The sequence below is a fragment of the Cyanistes caeruleus genome, chromosome 6 (genome assembly GCF_971803275.1).
Source record: "Cyanistes caeruleus chromosome 6, bCyaCae1.hap1.1, whole genome shotgun sequence".
Lineage (NCBI taxonomy): Eukaryota > Metazoa > Chordata > Aves > Passeriformes > Paridae > Cyanistes > Cyanistes caeruleus.
Window position 1 is genome coordinate 26,880,212 of NC_141706.1, and position 20,713 is coordinate 26,900,924.

The following is a 20,713-nucleotide window of genomic DNA, read 5'->3' on the forward strand; positions in this document are numbered from 1 at the left end:
ACCCACAGCTTTACTGAACTGAATAAAAGAGCTACAAAGACTTGCAATTCAGAGCATGCATCAATATATTTATTGAGATGACTTTAAAAGAAAACTCCGTTACACACAGGTTATTTTATAACTGCCATCTGTCAAGGAATTCTATATTTTCCACTAGAGCACTTGTACTGCCCACTCTCAGGGATGGGAAAAATGGAAGAAAATAATCTCTAGGCTGAGCCAGTACGGCAGTTCCTCAACTGTCTCCCTGCATATGAGGGGATGTATGAGTGAAGCTACAGATGGGCCAGCTCCAAGACAGACGGCTATTTCATTTTTTAAATGGCGAACAACAGATAACATTGCCAGCCATCTAAAGCCATGTTGTTAGCTGTTCTTTATGCTGAGTTAGGGTCACTGCCCGTGAAATCAGCTTGTCTGAGAATAATCAACATACTGTTCTCAACTATGTTCAGGGGAAACAGAGCTGGTTTTGTTTCCTGTCATTTCAAGTTTAATTTTCTCTTCTTAATCTGACTTTTAAAGGATCTCACAGAAGTGTCAACTCTGTGTTGCTTGATGAAGGAATTTCATTAGTCTAAGGTGACATTTTAGGTTTTGTTGAAATCATTTCTAGTGTTATTGCTTCCTGCAGAGAAGGATTCTTTTAAATCACCAACACATTGCTGTGCACAGTAGAGACCTCCCTTGGCAGGATATGAAAGAAAAATCACGTACTGATAGCTATTCATACTCTAAAAGTGGGCAGAGAGTAATGAGGGAAAAGGCAGTCAGAGAAACTCTGATCACGGACAATTTTTGCAGAAAGAGTAATTAGAGGACAAGGCATGTTCCAAAGTTGTTGACGAAAAGCTTTTCACATAAAGAAGCAATTAAAACTCCCGTGACCACAGTTCAAAAATAGATCTATGGCATTTTCTTCTGCACCACACTTAAAACTATGTATGTATATGCACAAGGATAAAACATGAGTGAATGCATTGCAACTTCATTTGCACCAGCAATATCCTTTAAAAAGAATTAGAAATATTCAGCAAAATATGATATACAAGAAATGCAGAAAATTGTCACAAAATTTTTTAGACCACAGCTGTCAAAGTCTGTCTCTGTATTCTCCAACTTACCTAACATTTCTATAAATTTACACTTACCCCAGACAGCTTGACTTCATTAAAATCAATGCCCAGTTCCAAATACTATGGTATTAATTGTTCTAAAGTTAAATCTTAGAAAACAAACTCAAGTATCTGAACATAGCATACTCAAACTGTATTTTAAAGTTGTTTTATTGATGGTGGCTGCAAATAAGATTTAAGCATTCAAAAATGTAGCAAGGTACAGAAATTATTGACAAAATTAATTTTTGTATCTCCTAGCTCCCTTTCTTTTCAGCTCAAAGACAAAACATTTTTAATTACTTGTTTAAGATTTCTCTAAAACTTAAGATCTGTCTAAAATGTATTTTTTTCCTACATGCAAAAATTAATTTTTGTTCATTAGAAAGATCTTGAAGAACAATGTCAATCTCAATAATGAGATTATCAAAGCCATTTGGCACATATTTAAATGTGCATCCTTTAGTTATTTATATTTCCCATTAAAGAAACAGCTATTACAGGAATGTACTGTCAACAGAAAATTTAATTTAAACACAAGGGATTATTTGCCTCTTTTTCACCTTTTTTTAATTTATATTTTAACATTTTCCTGCAGAGCTACGATCACAAATAACAGCAATATGTTGGCAGAAACAAAATCTTATTGGTGCTGAAGAAAGTGCAGAGTGCAGAGTGCACATGCATTAGCTATAAAAATTCTGTCCACTTTAATATTTTATGCTATTATTAGTAACACTGTGTGAGCAAATGTGTTTCCCAGGATTCTCTATACACAAGGTGGAGTTCAAAATTCATGTATGTCCTGTGGTTAGGCTTCATTATTGCATGAAAAGTAATCAATTAGTTTAACATTTAAAAATATGAATGTTTCTATATAGACCTCCTTAAACTCAGCTGCTGGTGTTTGTTCTTCCTCAGGATGCCTTAATCTTTTCTTTTTGACAGAGCCATTCCTACTTCTTTTCTATTTAGGTCATGATAATGAGTTACCTGCTTTGGTGAGTCATTATGCTGCTATTGACAATTCTTATGATTTATAATGAAGTATTTTTATGTGTCAAATTATTTTACCATCCTGCAGTCAGACAAAATACTTTTTTTCTCTTTAAAATGACTACTGGCCACACATATATATTGGAATTTGCTGCAGAAATTGCTACAGTCCATGTGTAAATATCCACTGTTTTTTTTTCTGGTTTTAATAAAATTTATTTTATTAAATAAAGATAGATTCTAGACTTCCCTGAGAGTTAATGGTCACCTCCTAGATTTGATTTTATGCTTAGTGGACTGAATAATAAGACTGGTCAGGAATTTTACAACTTTTTTTCACAAAATCCTTGGCAATGAAACAAATTTGTCAGAGCTTCCAGTGGAATGGGAAGTCCAGAAAACATGTCAGCCCTACTTAGAAATACTACCGAAGATCATCTCTCTATCTGCTGCAGAGCCAGGCTCCTGGTGGTCCTGGACCCTGTTCCTCTAAAGTTCTGTAAGTCTGGCTTAAGTTGATTCTCCACAGTTCTTGTTGCCCATCTTTGCACCTAAGCTTATGTAAGAAATCTTAATGTTTTAGGGGTTTTTTTCACTTTAGTTTGCTTGAAACAGTATCTTAGACTTCCTAGCACACATAGAATTTGATAATTTTATCCTGCAATTAATTTTTTTACTCTTATTATTATTTTTTGGGGTAATGACCTTCATCACCCATACAGTTACTGCAGAAAGGGATAGGCACACGTAGGAAGAACAGGATGGTCAGAGGATGGCAAGGACAATTCAGATAAATGCATCCTGTAATGCAGGGAAACAGCTGTGCAGAGGAGGATTTTGATGTAACAGTGATTAACTCTACAAAACCAATTTTGTAGCAGTCAAAAAATCATATTAACATCAGGAATTATTAGGGAAAGAATAAAAAATAAAAGCTTTACCATTCACTCTTTAAGTGCATTACTCCCACAAAGCTTTTGACACTGCCTCATGTAATATTGTCATAGGTAAGCTCAGGAAGTATGAACTGGATTAATGGACAATGAGGTGGGTTGAGAACTGTCTGAGTGGCAGATCTCAGAGTGTCGTGATCAGTGGCACAGGGTCTGGTTGGAGCCCTGTCACTGGTGGTGTCCCCCAGGGTTCAATACTGGGCCCAGTCTTGTTCACCTAATTCATCAATGACTTGGAGGAAGGGGCAGAGGCCTCCTCAGCAGGTTCCCTGCTGACTCAAAGCCAGGAGCAGCAGCCCATACCCCAGAGGGTTGTGCAACCCTTCAGAAGGGCCTCGACAGGTTGGAGAGATGGGCAGAGAGGGACTTTCTGAAATTCAAGAAAGGCAAGTGCAGGGTCCTGCTCCTGGGGAGGAAAAAGCCCCTGGACCACCACAGGCTGGGGCTGAGCTCTTGGAAAGCAGCTCTGTGGAGAAGGACCTGAAGGTCCTGGTGGAAAACAAGCTGTCCATGAGCCAGCAGTGGCCAAGAAGGCCAGTGGGATCCTGGGGTGCATTAGAAGAGCATTTCCAGCAGCTCACAGGAGGTGATCCTGCCCCTCTACTCAGCCCTGGTGAGGCCTCACCTGGAGCACTGTGTCCAGGTTTTGCTGCATCTCTGTACACAAGCATTAGAAAACAAAAAAGTATATTCATCAGGACACAAAACTAAATACTTTTTCAGAGAGAAGGTAGTTATCCAGAAGAGGATGCTAGGCGAGTTTTTGGAAGAGTAAACCAATACGAATTATTAAATATTACTCTACTTCAGGCTCAGAAATTAATCTGAACTGTAAAGAGTTGGAGACTGATGATTACCTAGCTAGGGAGGAAGTATAAACGGTTGACAAGCTCTAGGTCTTTGGCATGTTGATAAAATTCCTTATAGAAAAAGAATACCTTGGCCAGTATCACCATCCTTATGTTGAGGCATTTATCATGATAAAAGCAGCTAGCCAGGTGACCTTGCATCAAAAACCAAGGAGACAAGCTAGCAGAATGACAAACTGTCAAGAGTAACACAAAAATAACACCCCAACAAAGTTTTAAGTTGAAAATACTAGAGTAAATAAATGCTTTATTATTATTATTATTATTATTATTATTATTATTATTATTATTATTATTATTATTTTGTTCTTTTCCTATAATCTTTCCTATATATTTGCTATGTGCTACTACAGGAAAAACATACTGAAATACATGGATTTTTGGTCTGACTTGAAAAGACCATTCTCGCATTCCTGTTGTGTAGTTGGAGACTATTAATATCATGCATTAAAAGAAATGTGTTGATCAGATGTTTCAAAATACTAATTGCCCTAAGTGAGAGACCTGCTACAGAAATGAAAAAAGGGTTAGGACATTGAAGAAAATGTAAAGAACAAACATAAAATGGACTTTGTTTGACATGGGGAGGTTTACCATTTTGCTTTTCTGCAAGAATTTGGGACTTAAATATGAAAACAAGTGTGTGACTAAAGCACAGAAAAGAAAATGCAAGACACATCCCACAAAGTGTGAGTGATGTTCAAGAAAAATCTCTTCAATACTAAGCATTGATGGTGGTTAGAGACAAGAGAATACAATTAACCCTGTTCTTATTGGATTGGTATCTGCATTTGGATTGGGATGTTTTAATGCTGTCAGTACCAGCTAGTTACATTTATAATATCTGCTTCTTAAGTCAAATATTTAAATAAATAAGAACCACAATCTTTAAGACATCTCTTTTAATTCAAGCAGTGAATATATTTGCTGTCACTGGAGGTGTTTTCCAATAACAGAGTAAAGTAATAAACAATTCTACAGATGGGCTAAAAGTCTGAAAGAAAAATTCTTTCAAGTACTTCCAGTGGAACTCTACTAGACAATACACCATGCTCTACCACAGTACCAACAAAACACATAAGTAATAACAGGATTCCTCACTATTCACCAGGAATGCAGACAGAAATACTTCATTTCCCTGGTTTTGGACAGCTTATATACTGCCAATTCTACACAGTAAAATTTGATTAATAGAAAAGAGTTAATTTCTTTCCCTCCTAAGTGGGCTTCAAAATTAATACTCATGACAAGGAAACATGACAAACAGAAATGTTTGATGCAAGAATGCTATAGGCACATATATTCCAACATGTGCACACACTTGTATGCATACATACAAATTCTTGTTTCTTATTCCTACACCTTTTAGACTATTTCTGCTTCCTAAATCACTTTGATCAGGTGAAAAAAAAAAAAAAAAAATCTTGCTTTGTACCTTGATTAGGTATTTGGCCAAAATTTTGGTGCCAGAAGTGGAAATTTGATCAGTATTTGAATCATTTATATAGTCACTAAAATAGTAGCTATTAAAGAACTGACATGTTAATTGCTGATGCAGCTTATATTACATTAAATACTAATTCTTTATTTACAGCCCAAGATTCAATATGGTAGAACATCTTCCAGATGAAGAAGCTGAAATTGCAAAGCACAAATACAGAAGCAAAGTAAAGCCTAAAGACACAGAGAGAAGCCAATCCCTGAAAATAATTCACCTTTTTCCCCCAAGCATTTATTTTTATTCATGGCATAATGTGGCCTGCTCATAATTTCACAATCCAAGATGAACCATGATCCTTTCTTACTCCAAATTTAATATATTCAACACAGCTGAGGCAATTTCTAATTGTCTGAAGGAGAACTTTCATGTCTTTCCATCCCACAGTATCAGAATTTTACTAATAAGTGTTTTCTAGTAAATGGTCATGTTTTTTTTGGTTTCGGTTGTGTTGTTTTTTTTCTCATTTTTGGTTTTTTACCTACTACTATTCATTACAAATTCAGGAGCATTTTATGAGAGTGCTGCACTAAACTTCATTAAATTTTGACTCAGTATTAGCCCAACTCTGATGTTAGAGAAATCAATGAAGTGAGAGCAAAGACACTTTCAAATATCTTTCTCCTATTCATCACAGACATAATCAAATGATAACTCAGTTGAAAACCTTGGAGTTTCCATTCATTGAACTCAATGTCTTCTGTGCTTTAGAATTCAAAGTATTTTTATTTTCATGCTCCAGAGTCATACAGGCATTTTTGTGTGCTCACATTTTAATTACACTGGTTTCTCCTCTTTTCTTTCTCGAGGATCTGTCACTAAGATTAAAACTGTTGTTCAAAGCACATCTAAGCAAGAAGGTGACTTTAGGGTTCATTATCTAATTGATCAAAAAACCTGCTAATTAAATGTATCTGGGCCTAATCAAAGTAGAGACATAATGCAGCAACACTGAAACTGTCAGCAAGGTGCGTGAGACTTGCACCGTCAAGGCGGATGGAGCTCACTACGCTGCTTAATTACATTAAAGCTAAGATTTTCCAAGGAGCCTAGCTGAGAGAACTGGCTGTGTATCTTATGTTGCTCCAGATATGTAAGACTGTGGCTTGGAAGTGCCTGAGTCTTAGCAATAAGTTCTGCTCCACATGACTGCTTTTGCCAAGCTTGCTCAGCTCCTACATTCTTGACTCAGCACATTTGAGGCTAGTGTAAAATTTGGGCTGAATGACCTGTGTGAATGGTCTTCTTCATGGTTCCATAGTCAAAGCCAGACATATAGATCTGCTATATCTCTAGTGCTCAATAAACCCCCTTGTTTCTATTGTTTAAAAGTAATGAGCTGCAACGAGATTTACACCAGCTGCCTTGTGCTCTCCCTTAACTCTAAAGCCAGTAGTGTTTTCTTTTTCATTAAGGTCTATCCCCATTCTGAAAATAAAAACAAATAGCTGACTAATCTCTATAAATCTGCTAATGGCAGTGACTCATATAAAAAGAAAAGGAGATCAGGGAAAACTATTCTCCACACTTTTTTCTACTATAAGAAAAAACAGCAACTGTATCCACTGAGGGAAGATTTAACAGTCTAGATTGATAACATGGGTTGGAGACAGATGAAATATATTCTTAGATCTAGCAGAATAATAGGTAGGTCTTACCGACTGAAGGCTAATCTATTCAGTCAAGGCTAATGTATATTTTACACACAATGTTTCTTATGCAAAGGTGAACTGTGTTATTTTTCATCATAGGCATTGCATTTATTGCAGTAACGTCTGGAAGTGCAAATCATGGTGGTAATGCTGAAAGAATCTTACCCCAAAATTGACCTTAAAAGTGAGGGCAGAGGCAAGGTTATTTGTTTAACCCCATGAGAAAAAATCAAGAGCACATCTATGGCCCAAGCTCTCCAGCATCAGTCTTCTGCTCGAACTTGTGGGCAAAACTCCAGTTGTTTAATGATGTGGATAAAAACTCTAAGGCATGGCTCTGCCTGGTGTCACTCCTGGTTAGTGACCAGTTGTATGCTGCTGCAGTATAGATTGCCCTGGAGCCAGCACAGTTTCCCAATTATTTTATAGAGTGGCATTTTCAAAATGGAAGAAATTAGCCACTAATTATGATCACATACTGCTGCCACATATCCCCTAATTGTTTGAGTATTTTCAAACTTCTTTCACTACTGTGAAAGATGCATAGCAATAACCTCCAACAGAGAGAAATATCTTCTGCCAAAGAGTACATTTGTAGCCATTTGCCTGGGTAGGGATCTCCAGTTAGAATTCATTTGGAAGTGTTTTCCTAAGTCCGAGTATAATGGTTCTCACGCAGTGCCTATAAAACCAAAACCAGAAATAGATAACATGGTTTTATAAACCTGAAATAAATAAAAGTAGGTTCCAAAGTAAAGATCTAATAAAATTCACTTCAGTGTGAAGAGAATAGGAGGTAAGTGTAGAAGAAAAAAAGAAAAATTAAAAGCCAATGTTTTTACACAGATTTTGCAGCCAAGTCAGACTTCAGGAGCTCTACCCATAATTATATTCGCAAACACTGTAATTGTTCCTGGGAAGCATCAGCTGGTTTTAAACAACCTTCCTTCTGAGATTAGTTAAATATGTTTACTACTATCTTCCCAAACTTGACTGACGTACTCTGATTTGAATCTTAATCATTGTGGGTATATCTAGCCAATGTATCCAGGGTAATTTCATAAGCTCCAAAGGCTGTAACAGCAACAGAAATTACAACATAACCCTTTAAATTGAAAGCATTTTAGCAGTCAACATAAATTGTGATGGAAATTTCAGGTGCATCTCATGAAGAAAGCATGCACATATATAAGTTTGAATATGTATGTGAACTAAAATATGAAATTCCAGTTTTGGTGTCAAAGAGATTTCATCTGACCTGCAGTTTTCAGAGGCAACAGGCCATTAATTGTCAGTGCTACTCTATTTTCAGCAGTCCTTTCACTTCTTTAGTTTTACTTTTGAGTTATTTGTACAAGGAGATGAGCCAACTGGTTTTGTTTGAATGCAAAAAGAAAAGCAACCAAAAAATCCCAAACCAATCACCTAAACCCAAAACTCATATCTTAGTGTGTGCAAAAGAACTTCAAAAATACAGAAAATCTTGCATCTTTTCTCTAGGTAATAGCCTAGCAAAAAATAAGTATTAGTTCAGAGACAGAAGTTGCCTGCTGAAAGTTTCAAGTTTAGTACAACTAGAAATTTCACTACTAGATGGTGACAAGGACACAGATTTGGGGAAGGAGCTTCATTGGGTAAACCTGTAAAGTTCCAAAGTATTTAAACTTTAAAGTACTTAGACTTTAGGCAGAAGCTGAGGACCCTGATGCAGATTCAGCCAAAGGATCCTGTGAGATTTTGTCTTTACTTCACAGTTAGGGAAGTCAAGAAAAATTCAAGGAATTGGAATGGCATGTAAAATAGGCAATAACACCAACATTAAGAGTCAAGCAACAGTGTTCACACCCTAGAAGCTGAACTACTTCTTTAGTAAGAACAATAGCTTAACTTTCTAATGTTTTGCTATATATGAGACAGAGGAATCAACCATTTTTTTCTGAATTCTCTAGTGTGCTTCTGTAGGCAATCAGCAACTTTTCCTCTTCCATGAACCTCTTTTGCAATGTACAAAATCTCAGGTGCTCATTAGAAAAAAGTCAAGGAAAATATTATTTTTTTTCTCTTTTTGATTACAAAGGATTGCCATCTTGGGATTTCTATCTCCCTAGAGACTTCTAGAATTGAATTTTATAATTTTCCTTCTATAGATTTTGTAAGAGAAAAAGACTTTAATCATCAAGTACTCCATCAATATGCTATTTATATTATCTTATATGGAGTGAGAAAGATTTTTTTTTTTTTTTTTTTTTTTTTATTTTAAAGAGTTAATATAGACCCATGGGTGGCAGCTAACAAAGATGAAGTCTAAGGAGTTTCACTGAAGCCAGAAACTTACCAAAGTCATTGTCTAATTAAAAATACTTTTGTTTTGACTTTTTCTAGACTTCCAGTAACATGCAGGAAATCAAGAAGGCAAGAGCAGGAGATTTGTCTCCTGCTGGCACTCTGTGTCTTTGCCAAAATGTTACTCTCCTTCCTGTTATGAAAGGAGACATCTAGCCCTCAAATTCTAGCTTTACTAGATTTTACAGCATTCAAGTGAGCACAGGTATTTCTTGCACCAACATGGCAAATGTATAGCAGCCTACAAGTACACAGAAAAAGTACATTTGTAGGAGCAGGGCAATCCTTACTCTCTGCTGCTGAAATGTGGGCACTGCAGCAGGACATTAATAGTCATATTTTAAAATATATTGGGGATGTTACAAAGGAAAATAACAATAGGAGTTCCTGGAGGTTGGAGGGAACACTTAAGGGATGTAAATAACACATTGTGACTTCAAAATTATTTACTTGGATGTTATTTTGAAAGGGGTCATTGCCTCTCCTGCTTCTAGCCAAAGCAGACCTCAAGCAGGGAAAGGTGGGATGCCTTGGCACAGGCATATCAGTGGTAAAACAGGGAGAATTCAGATCTCTGACTTCCAGCTCGATTTATTTCCTCTACAGCAGATTCACTATTTACTAAGTGGGGAGTTGGTTCATCCAGATCAGTGAGTACTTGGACTTGTCTTATTCCAGCAATCTGCATTTTACATTTCTACACAGTTTTAACAAATACAGTGCAAAATGCTCAGCCAAATGAGAAGAGTTTTCTTTCCTTTCAAAAAGCAAATGATCCTTGCACGATTTGCAGTTGCTGTATTAATTATGAAAAAAATCTATTTACTTATGGTTTTTCTAAGCTACTCCAAAAGTAAAACCATTTAAATGTTGACTCAGTTTCAGTGCCCAAGAGAACTGCCCCCGAGGAATCCCAGCCACTGAATCACTTGAAAATGCCCTTGTAAATTAGCAAGCATTGCACAAACACTGCTGGCAAATTCAATCATTTCTGTGTCATGCTGCATTGTTATCTCCTGCTCACTTAGAGAGCTGAAGTTCATTCTGCCTTGATTCCACGTAGGTTAGTGAGATGATATGAACGACTTTGGTTAAATAGCACTGACTCTATTAATATTTAAATACAGAGAATAATAAAACCAGAGCAGAAAGACTTAGAAATTAAACTACCAATTGCACAGTGTTTCCTCATGTTCTCCCTTTTTTTAATACCCATCATCTCTTCAGCAGTATTTTTCCATTTTAAGAATTCCTTTGTATTTAATGTAGAGCTATTAGAAGAAAGAAATGCAAAAGATCAAGGTTCAAGCTACAGTATCTCTAATGTCTCTCAATTCCTGTGGGCTTTCACAGAATCAACCAGGGTGACAATTTTGAAAACAGATGTTTTTGCCTAAGCCCAGACTTCATTTTAGAGATGTTGCTATATAAGCACTTTCAGAAATCAGTCTTGGTACAATAAAATCAATCTCTTGTTTATTCTTTGACTGATGGCTTCTTAAATGACAAGAAACTAAGAAAAATATTCAAAACTTTAATATCACTTATATCTTTCCAACAACAAAGGCAACAACAACGTGTGAAACTATCATATGAACCCCATGTCAAAAACAATTCCTATTGTATTCCTACTATAAAACTCAATTGCAAGTAAAAATTAGTTAATTGAGACTATAAAGGACAAAAAAGCTAGATTTTAGAATTTATTCTCATCTGTTATAAAATGCATCCTAAATTTTAGACTTCATGAATTCATACTTATTTTGATCATGTTATAAGCATATCTCAGTGTTTTATATGGTTACATAAGTAAATGTTTAAAATGCCTGCGGTATTATTGCAAATTAAATATAAATACAAAAAAAAAAAAAGAAGACTATGTTCTGGTTGTTCTGGGGTTTTTCCCCGAGATTAGGAGACAGATTAAATTTATATTAAAAATCAAACTTGCCACATGACTTTTCATTTCATCAGGGTTAAAAATGTTAACTCTCGGCGGAGCAGTGAGAGTATAATTAAAGTTTGCAGATGCAGTGTTTCCAATATTTGTAAAGGCTTGTGAAAGACATGAAGAATAATTCTTACTAGAGTTTTACAAGTGTTATTATCTGCCTATTAATATTTTCCCCATTTTATTCCCTAAACTCAAGTAATACTGATATTGTTCTCAGGCTTATTACAAAGGTTCTGCCTATTCTATTCTTTTAGTTTCATAAACTCACATAAATTGGTGTCAACTATACTTGTATAGATAAATATTATTTAATCCTTTCTCAACCAATAAATATAAATGATTAAGCAATAGTTGGGTAAAGAACTACAGCCTCAGTTCTCTGCCCTTCCTACAGCTAATATTTCAGCCTTAAAGAAGTTAGTCATCTTGCATTAGACCTCACAGTGCCAGGCAAATTGTCAGTGGTGCCAATAACTTGGCAACTTTCTGAAAAGCCACTTCAGCTGTTAAATTGTCCTAGTTCTTCATTCTCATGAACTTGCTAGAGGAATACTTTGAAAATAAGGTGATCTAAAAATCTATAAGATATAAATAAAATGCAGTATTTTGCTCTAACACAGGATGAGGATTACATTCTTGGGTCCTAACCTTAGAAGTATTTAATACAGCCACGTTTTTACTTATGCGTGAGATGTACTTACATTGTGACATAAGATTCTTATCACACGAAACTGGAGTAGATTTTAATATGGGAAGGAAATTTAAATGGTAAAAGTGCTTCCATGTGAATCTCATGAAGTTTAACAAGGCCAAGTGGAAGCTCCTGCACAACAGGGCAACCCCTGGTGTCAATACATGCTGGGGGATGAAAGGACTGAGAGCAGCCCTGCTGGGAAGGGCTGAGGGTACTGGTGGATGAAAAGCTGAACAAGACCCAGCAAAGTGTGCTTGCACCCCAGGAAGCCAAACATATCCTGGGCTGCTTCCAAAGCAGTGTGGGCAGCAGGGCAAGGGAGGAGATTCTGCCTCTCTGCTCTGCTGAGACCCCACCTGCAGAGCTGTGGGGTAATATTTTATGGTCCCAAACAGTATTAATAATACTCCACATGTTCAGGCCTCTTTAGGACTCCCAGTGCAGGATATATCCCTCACCCGTAAACAGCACATTTTCACTGCATGCTTCTAAACTGCAGACAAGGTTGAAAGGAAAATAATCTACATTTTTCAAAAGGCTTATTTTAGAATGAAGGACTCCAGTGGTTCATATGGAGTATGAATAATAAATCTTTAAAATTCTCTTTGATACATCTATTCACAAGAAACAATCATTACTTAGAGGTGGATCTGAGAAGTGAAAGAACTTAGTTATGACACACAAAAGGAAGCTCTTTTTGTGGGGAGCGTAAAACAAAGCAGCATTTCCAAATCCATATGATATTGGGCTTAAACACAGGAAATAAAATAAATTTATTGCTATGACTACTGCATATTTATAAAGCACCTTATAAATGGGAACTTCAAAGGGTTTTTCAAAGGATTCATTAATTAGATCAAAATAATCCAGTGAATTAAGTATTATGGTATTCATTTTAAACACCATTAAATTTAGGCAGCTTAAGTGACATACCAAACGCTGTATATACAAAACAGTGGTAAAAGAAAAAAATTGAGCTGCTCAGTTCCCTCAGTTCTCGGACTTCAACTTTCTTTTATGAACAAGACAGTAAGAAAAAATATATTCTGCCCATGAAAGAGACCATCACAGATTTAAAAGTAAGTGCAATAAAGAATCAAAACTCAGTGAGGAGCAATGAGCATACTGAGCCTGGAAAACATGGGAAATAAATGATGAGTTTTATCTGCGAAGTGTGATTTAGTTATCAACTGACACAACAGATTAATGTGAGCTGTTATTTTCATAGTAGACATTTGCTAGATACCCACGTGACCACAAGAGGTAAAATGAGGTGGAGATTATAATTGAAATGCAAAACAGGCAGATAAAAAGATGGCATGGGTTGCAATCAATGGGGGGTTTCAACAGCTGCCTGGACAAGTGCTGGAATCCATTACACTGGATTAGAAAATGTCACCAGTGCAGCAGCCAGTCAGATTCAGTTTACAGCAGTTTGGAATAGAGAAGAGATCATGTTTCATTAGGATTATTCCTGTTTCCTTTTAACATAGTTCCCAGAATATCATGGAAGAAGTGATACAGCCATATAGTCCCAATTTTCACAACTTGTCAGGTTTCTTCTATGCCCGCACCACTGTCATTTTAAATGCTTATCTACAGCATATATTTCTGCTGCAGCTTTGCTTGCAGCAATGTAATTGCATCTCCCACACTGCATATATCACTTAAGAAAGCAGCTAAAATTTTTTAAATTCCAAATCTCTAAAACTTGATTACCATGGAGCTCTTTAACAGAGTATAGATGCCTACCTTGCTTCTTTCTGCTTGCCAAATTTCCCATTCTTTTCAATTCTACATATTCACCATTGATCACTTGTTCTTTATTGTCTGCACAAGTCTGGACATAATTGCCCTTCAAAACACTGCACTTTTTGAAGACATGTATTAAAGAAACCTACCATTAAGATACCAATATCAAATCAAAGTTTACATATTAGTTTTTCTTGTTTCACCCAAAAGAAAAAAAAAAAAAAGGCAAATCACAGTATTTTTAAATACTACCTCTTATTTTTTCATCATTCATCTTAGAGGCTCTAGCTCCCCAGTAGTCAGCTTTTTGCATAGGAGGGTCATGAAAAAAAAAGCAGGACAACTGATTAACTTTTCAATTATGGACATGTCCAGGTATTTCCTGAGCTCTGAGTGTAATAGGCACTAGAACCAGAGAGAATGAAATGCATTTGCAAAGAATTTTCTATGATCTTGGTTTAAAAATGCAGGTAGTTTTTCTCTTAAATTTATAATATGACAAATATCTAAGCCTTCAGACATAAAAGTTACAGATTGCAGCATTAAGCTAGAGACCAGAATTTTGGAAAGCACTGGTCACCCTAAGGCCTCACAACCTGAAAGAGAACATAAAAGCACTTAGACCCTAGCAGTAACAGTTATTATTTGAAGTGGTATAAGAGAACTTCTGGGAATGCCCTGGGGCTCATAAAAAACAGGTATTTAATGGAAAGGCACATGAACTGTTCTCAAAAGATGAGGGATGTGTTGGAGTGGTACCATATCAGCAGGAGCTGACTTTGGTCCAAAGTTTAAACCTTTCTGTCTGATTTTCTTGGGCTTCTCTCCTGTTTCCTCCAAGTTATATTGGAACATTTTCCACACCATATAGATTGTAGTAGCCAAAATTCTCACATTCATTTGTTATGTGAACATATTATATGAATGAAAACAATGACAGAAAAGAAACCAGGAAATAAAACAATAAAAAAAAGAAGAATCCCTTGTATTCTTTAGAATGGAGAAGGCAAATACTTCATGACTGAACTAATTTCAAATCATAGTCATATCAGTGATATATAGTCAGTGTATATGTTATATGACACGTAATGTCATATAACATTTGAGGTGAAGCCAGATTGGGATCGGCTCCAAAAAGATGCTGAGAAAAAAATTCAGCACACTTCTAAGTCTACATCCCTCAGTTGGTAATATAAGTGAAACCAAAGCAGGGCAAACCAGCCAACCAACAACAACAACTACAACCAAAACAAAACAACAACAAAAAAAAGAAATAAGGGAGAAACTGAAGTCTTTTTTGTCCACTTATAGGGAAGAATACCCATTAATTGTAGGTAATACAAGCCACAAATTCTAGATTGGAAACCAAGCCCAAGAGTTTTCAGCACCTTACATCATCCTCCCCAAGTACAGAATTCCTAACAAGCCACAATCCTTACAGTGGAACAGGAGGCAGCTCCTCCCATAGCACCACAGGCTTGGCACAATTTTATGAAACATGTATCTGTCAGTAAAACAGACTGTTAAGATATCTAAGAGCAAAAATTAGGTAAGAAGGAACTATCTTTATGTCATCACTTGTCATTCCTTGCCCTGAGGTTCTGTCTGATCGGATCTCACGTCCTTGGCTTCTAGCTACTTGTGCCTAGTCAACTTGAGCTGCTTAACAAATTCTGTGTATGCATGGCTTCACATTCCTGCCATACATCTCCTAGTAAACCAACACTCCACATTGCATTTCTCCTGATGGTGTTCCAAAGGAGCAGAGCCACAAGAGAAGATCAGATGACCCATTTTATTCACAAAAAGGTGACATCTGGGACCAAGTAGGGCATTAGATTAGTACTGATTTCTCTAACTGTGAGTCATAAATCCCTTGGAGGTCACACAAAGGTTAAAAAAAAGAGAGTTATCAGTGAGCAACAGCTCAGTCTCTGCAGGGCTGTGAAATAAGAGACACTATTATTACTTACTTCAATTTTTACACTTCCCAGAAAACTCAAATTGCCTTTAATTGCTGGAAACAGTTCAGCTCCTCCAAAATGAAGAAGTCAATAAGTGCAGTTGTTTTTCACTCCCCTGTCCTGGGGGGACTTGTTAATACTGATTAGTGGAGATCATGCCAAAACAGATGAGCTGAGAGGGTCTTTAACTTTCAGAAACTTAGCTAAATGGAATCAATAAAGTAAAAGATCTGGGGAGAGATGGCAAGGGAATAGACCATTGTTCCACAGTTCCTCTTGGCAACTGTGACTTTCTCTGGAAGATCCTGCCTCCTGTGTCCCCAGCCAGGTTTCCATCCCCTGAACACACATTTGGTTGTGCTTGTACCATTCCACTCACTGCAGAGATTTCTGGAAAAGCGGGTTATAACTCTCAGGTTAATAACAAGCCTTCCTGTAAAGGCAGAATACTTTTAAAATAGATCTTTTATATACCAATAAAATAGATATTTCATCGTGCAACCCCATTAGCAGTCATGGGGGCAAACAGGGACAGAATAAACTTAAGCAAAATGTACTAGTCTATCAGGATGGAGTGGAAATAGAGCTGGAGGATGCAAGGACAAGGACTAATTACTAACTAGAACAGCAATCTGGAAGACAGAATGACAGAGGGTGTACGGAAACCCCTGCACATATCTGGAGTAGAGAAGGACAGGGTGAGTCAGCAACATAAAAATTAAAAAAAAAAAAAAAAAAAATCATCGCTTTAATGCAGACAAAATCAATGAGATGATGACAGAATTGTTTCCAAGAATAATTGTTTTCAGTGTTTTCCATGAGGTCTTTAAAAGAACTAAACATGATAAGACTCTTGAAGATTGCAAGGACAGAACTACAAGACAAAGCAAATACAGAAGCATTGATTAAATGCAGAGTAAGAGTACATCAAAGGAGACCAAAAACCTCTCTTCAGAGTTGCAGGAGGAAAAAATTGGAAAGCTAATCAATTTTCCTTTTAGCTTATATAAACAATACCAAGTTAAACCAAATGTCATATTATAAATGCATACCTCTTTCTTTTGGAGAGAAACTGATGGAGTGTAAAATATGCAAATAGCAGCACAAGTCAGGGAATCTGGAGTATTTAGTCCTTGACATCCCTTCTTTTTGTACTACCTGCTGTCAGAGGAAAAAAATCAGATCTAGGGAAGAACCCTCCTTTCTCAGATGCGCTGCTGAGCTCAACTCAGTGGCCTGCTTCCCCTCCATGTGCAGATCTCCAGCTGTTTATACTCAGAGTCCTGAGTATGCACTGAAAGACTTCTAAATTCCGAATAATAGCAGGGAAAATTGTATTATATATGTTAAAGCAATGTGCTTTAATTAAAATAACCCAAAAACCAAACCAAAACCAAACAAAAAACCAACAAAGAACTTTCTTTCAATTGCAAAGACAAGCATTCAAAAAAGATCCCAAAATGTCTTTGCAGTCCCTTTTTCAAGTCATCCTCTGCAACAAATGAGGCAAGCTCTGAATAGATGGTGAATTTAAGAGAAGGAATGACTAAAACATGATCATGCACTTGAGAATAATATAATAATATTTATATTGATGTATTCAGTATAACGATTCTATCCCTCCCACATTTTACTGGGAATATAAAGGATTTTCTACCATAATAATCCTGATATATGTACTGCATTCCTTTTGAAGAGGGGAAACAAAAAAGGTGAAGTATGGCAAATTTCTGGTTCAGAAAATAAATGAAGTAAAAAGTAGAGCTATAAATGGATTGTGCAAGCACACTTTTATTGAAATTGTCATAGGAGTAACAGAGCAAAAATCGTAAAAAAATTATTAAAATTTGAATAAAATAATAAAGCTCAGTTGTTGCAAATTAACTAATCATTAGTAAGTTTTACAAACCTCCTAAATTTAGTTTCATTTTACTGCTCAAAATAATTAATAAAGCTATATATAGAGAAGGGTAAGGATCAACATAGTTGTCTACATATCCAGTTCAATATAATTCCTTACATGCACTAAATTCATAGGCATGACTAGGGAATATGGAGCCTTTTCAAGTGAAGAACATACTGTATAATAATGAGATTGAATTTGTTCTTTTCATCTGCAGGGCATTGGAGATAATAACTGTGATGTCTTTGAAATGACAGCATGGCAGGTACGGTTCTAAGCACCATATGTCAATGGCTCTGAAACGTCCCTCTGAACTGACATAATTTAATTAATTTCTTTCAAAATTAAACTTAACTATTGTAGCAAAATCCCAGCTCCTCTGCATTCTAAATTAGCCCATCCTATATTTCATTTCACTTGTTTACAACAATTCTGAGGTTTATGCTTTTTCTGTAGTAATGTGGAAATCATCAAAATCCATACATGCAATTTAATCAACACTCAAAAATTTTCTATCTAAGCTAACATGACAACAAAATAAACAAAAAATTCTAGAGTGTATATATCTTCATATACCTGAATGGACAGGCAATATATTGTAAAAGCAAAGCTCCAACATTCCTCTGGAAAGTCAGAGTGCCTTTCCATCCATTAAGAGTCTAGGTTTACCATAGTTTATTGTGTTTTGAAAATATTCACTTTTTCCTATTCTCTTTTTTGTTCTGTGATAACTTCACAGAGTAGCAAATGCCTGGAAAACATGCTGAAATCTGTTTCTGAGACAAAAAATGGAAGCTTCATTATAATAATGAAATTTTCTCATCTGAGTGGTCTCAAAGTTTTTACATGTTTCTTGATTATATTAATATATTAATCATTTGAAAATAGAGGGATGAATAATGTCATTTCCTATGAGAACCTAGAATACCTTTTTTAAGAAAATCAGTTCTAAATTTGATGGAACAAAATCTCCTTGTTATTTCATTTTGCAGACAGCATATCTTATAGTTTTAACTCCTGAATTCTCACCAAATTCTACATTAGACTCTACTTTAGAAAATTCTCTGTTCACACTTGGCTCAGGAATAGATGAAACTTTGGCAAGTAAAACAAGTAATGCCTAATATTCCATATCCATAAATGAAGGAGGCTGAAGAACACATTTAGCAAAGTGGAACAGAAGATGAATGCCAATAAGTTCAAGAAAAGCATTCCAAAATAGAAGATTAGCTTTACATTTCTCACACATCAGATTAAATCCCATGAAAATCTGAGTTCTCTTTTCACCTTATAAAACCTTATTCATACTGTGCTTTTTAATCAAGCAGAAAAAGAAAATAAAATGAAAAAAAAATACATCTATTGTGAATGGCTGTACATTCTGTTTATTCAAATTTTCTTATTAGGCTTCAGCTTTTATTTGAATCTCATCAGCCTGTTATACAGGGGCAGCAGAAAGGTCATCAGAAACACATTTCTGGTGGCATTTTGTCCGAACAGAACCATTAGAAGGAAAAAGCCTGGGAGTGTTACAGAAGAAAATAGCAACAAAACCATACTTCACAAACATGGAGTCAAGAAAGGATGCAAACCATCATTTTATATTGATCTACTGCTCAGGAGATCCATCAGCTAGCGCTCCCTGATCACTCGACTCTGACACAGCAGAGGCACAGCAATGGTGTCATTGCCTTGCACAAATACCCAAACCCAGCACATATTTCTGCTCTTTTGCTGCTAATCAGGTAAATAACAACTTTGATATAAGCAAGTGAATGAGCAATGATTTCGCTCTGCAACCATCCAGGATGCACATTTAGAATTTGCTCTTGCTAACACAGATCAATCCAATTCAGCGTGCAAGCCTAAGCTTCCACTCTTTTCTTTTTGAACTATGACACTTTTTTTTTTTTTTTTTTAATAACTACATTTTTAAATGATCAGCAATTCAGTATTGAATGACAATTTCTACTTATAGAGCTCTTCTTCTTCATACTGGTAATTTAAATTTAACTTTTAGCTGCAGTAAAGGAATGGATTATGGTGGCTCCCAGATTTGTTACTAGTGGATATTTGCCATTATTATGGAACTCAGCAATTTTGCAATGCTTTATGTATACTTAGAAGAGATCAGGACAGAAGAAATAGGAAGATCTCTTGCTTATAACTCAAAACATAGTGGACTGTGATGTGCCAAAACTTTAGTATTCCTAGCAAAAATAATTAGGGATACTTATGCAACTGAAAAATATTTTCTAGTTTAGCTATTAATCCCTTGCTATAAAAAGTGCTACTTTATTTTTAAGGTATAGGACTGGAGACAGGACCATTCTTGCCTCTCTCTATGAAATGTCCGTAACTAAGACAGCTTTTCTCTGTTTAGACATGTTAAGGTAATTTTAAATTGTAGTATCTCAGATCCTCAAAGAGTTATAAAGATAAACAATAGCAAATTCAAATAGACTAAGTGGAGCTTTCTGTGGGGAACACAACCCAGATTTCCAGATCAAAGGCAGGAGGGAAGAGGTTCTACCCCACAATGTTCTTAATGCTGCATCTTCTTTGTAAATCTGGAGTAATGATCCAACAGAAGTTGCAAAGATAAATTACCTACTCAATTTCACTTATACTGCTTCTAAACATGAAATTTTGCTATAGAATCACATTTTTGAATGCAATATTCAGAGAATTTGAACATGTCTGTGCTGCTTGGTTATTAAATAAATTAACCAGTGTGCTGTCATTTTTGTTCTGATGTAGTGTATTTTTCTGTGTTCATCAGAGGCTCTTTGTGTACAGTGTTACTTCATGTATCTAAAGAAGTGAATGACTTTAAAGCAAAATACTCTTGTATTCAGCCCAGTAAAAAAGTTTTAAAAGAAAAAAAGTAATAACTGTAAATCAAGAGGATTAAATATATTGCTTCCCTCATTGCAGCATCTGAACGATATAGACCTCTCTTTGATTTTGTGCTCAAATAGCTCTTTTCATAAAATGTCAAAGGCACTGCCAGAATATAA

At 35.9% G+C, this 20,713-nt stretch overlaps 1 protein-coding gene across 12 annotated transcripts in view; it reads right to left on the bottom strand.

The window, feature by feature from the left end:
* The window catches only part of LRRC4C (leucine rich repeat containing 4C), a 587,704-nt gene that overhangs the window by 25,143 nt on the left and 541,848 nt on the right, over positions 1 to 20,713 (bottom strand). The gene's annotated exons all lie outside the window — the stretch shown is intronic.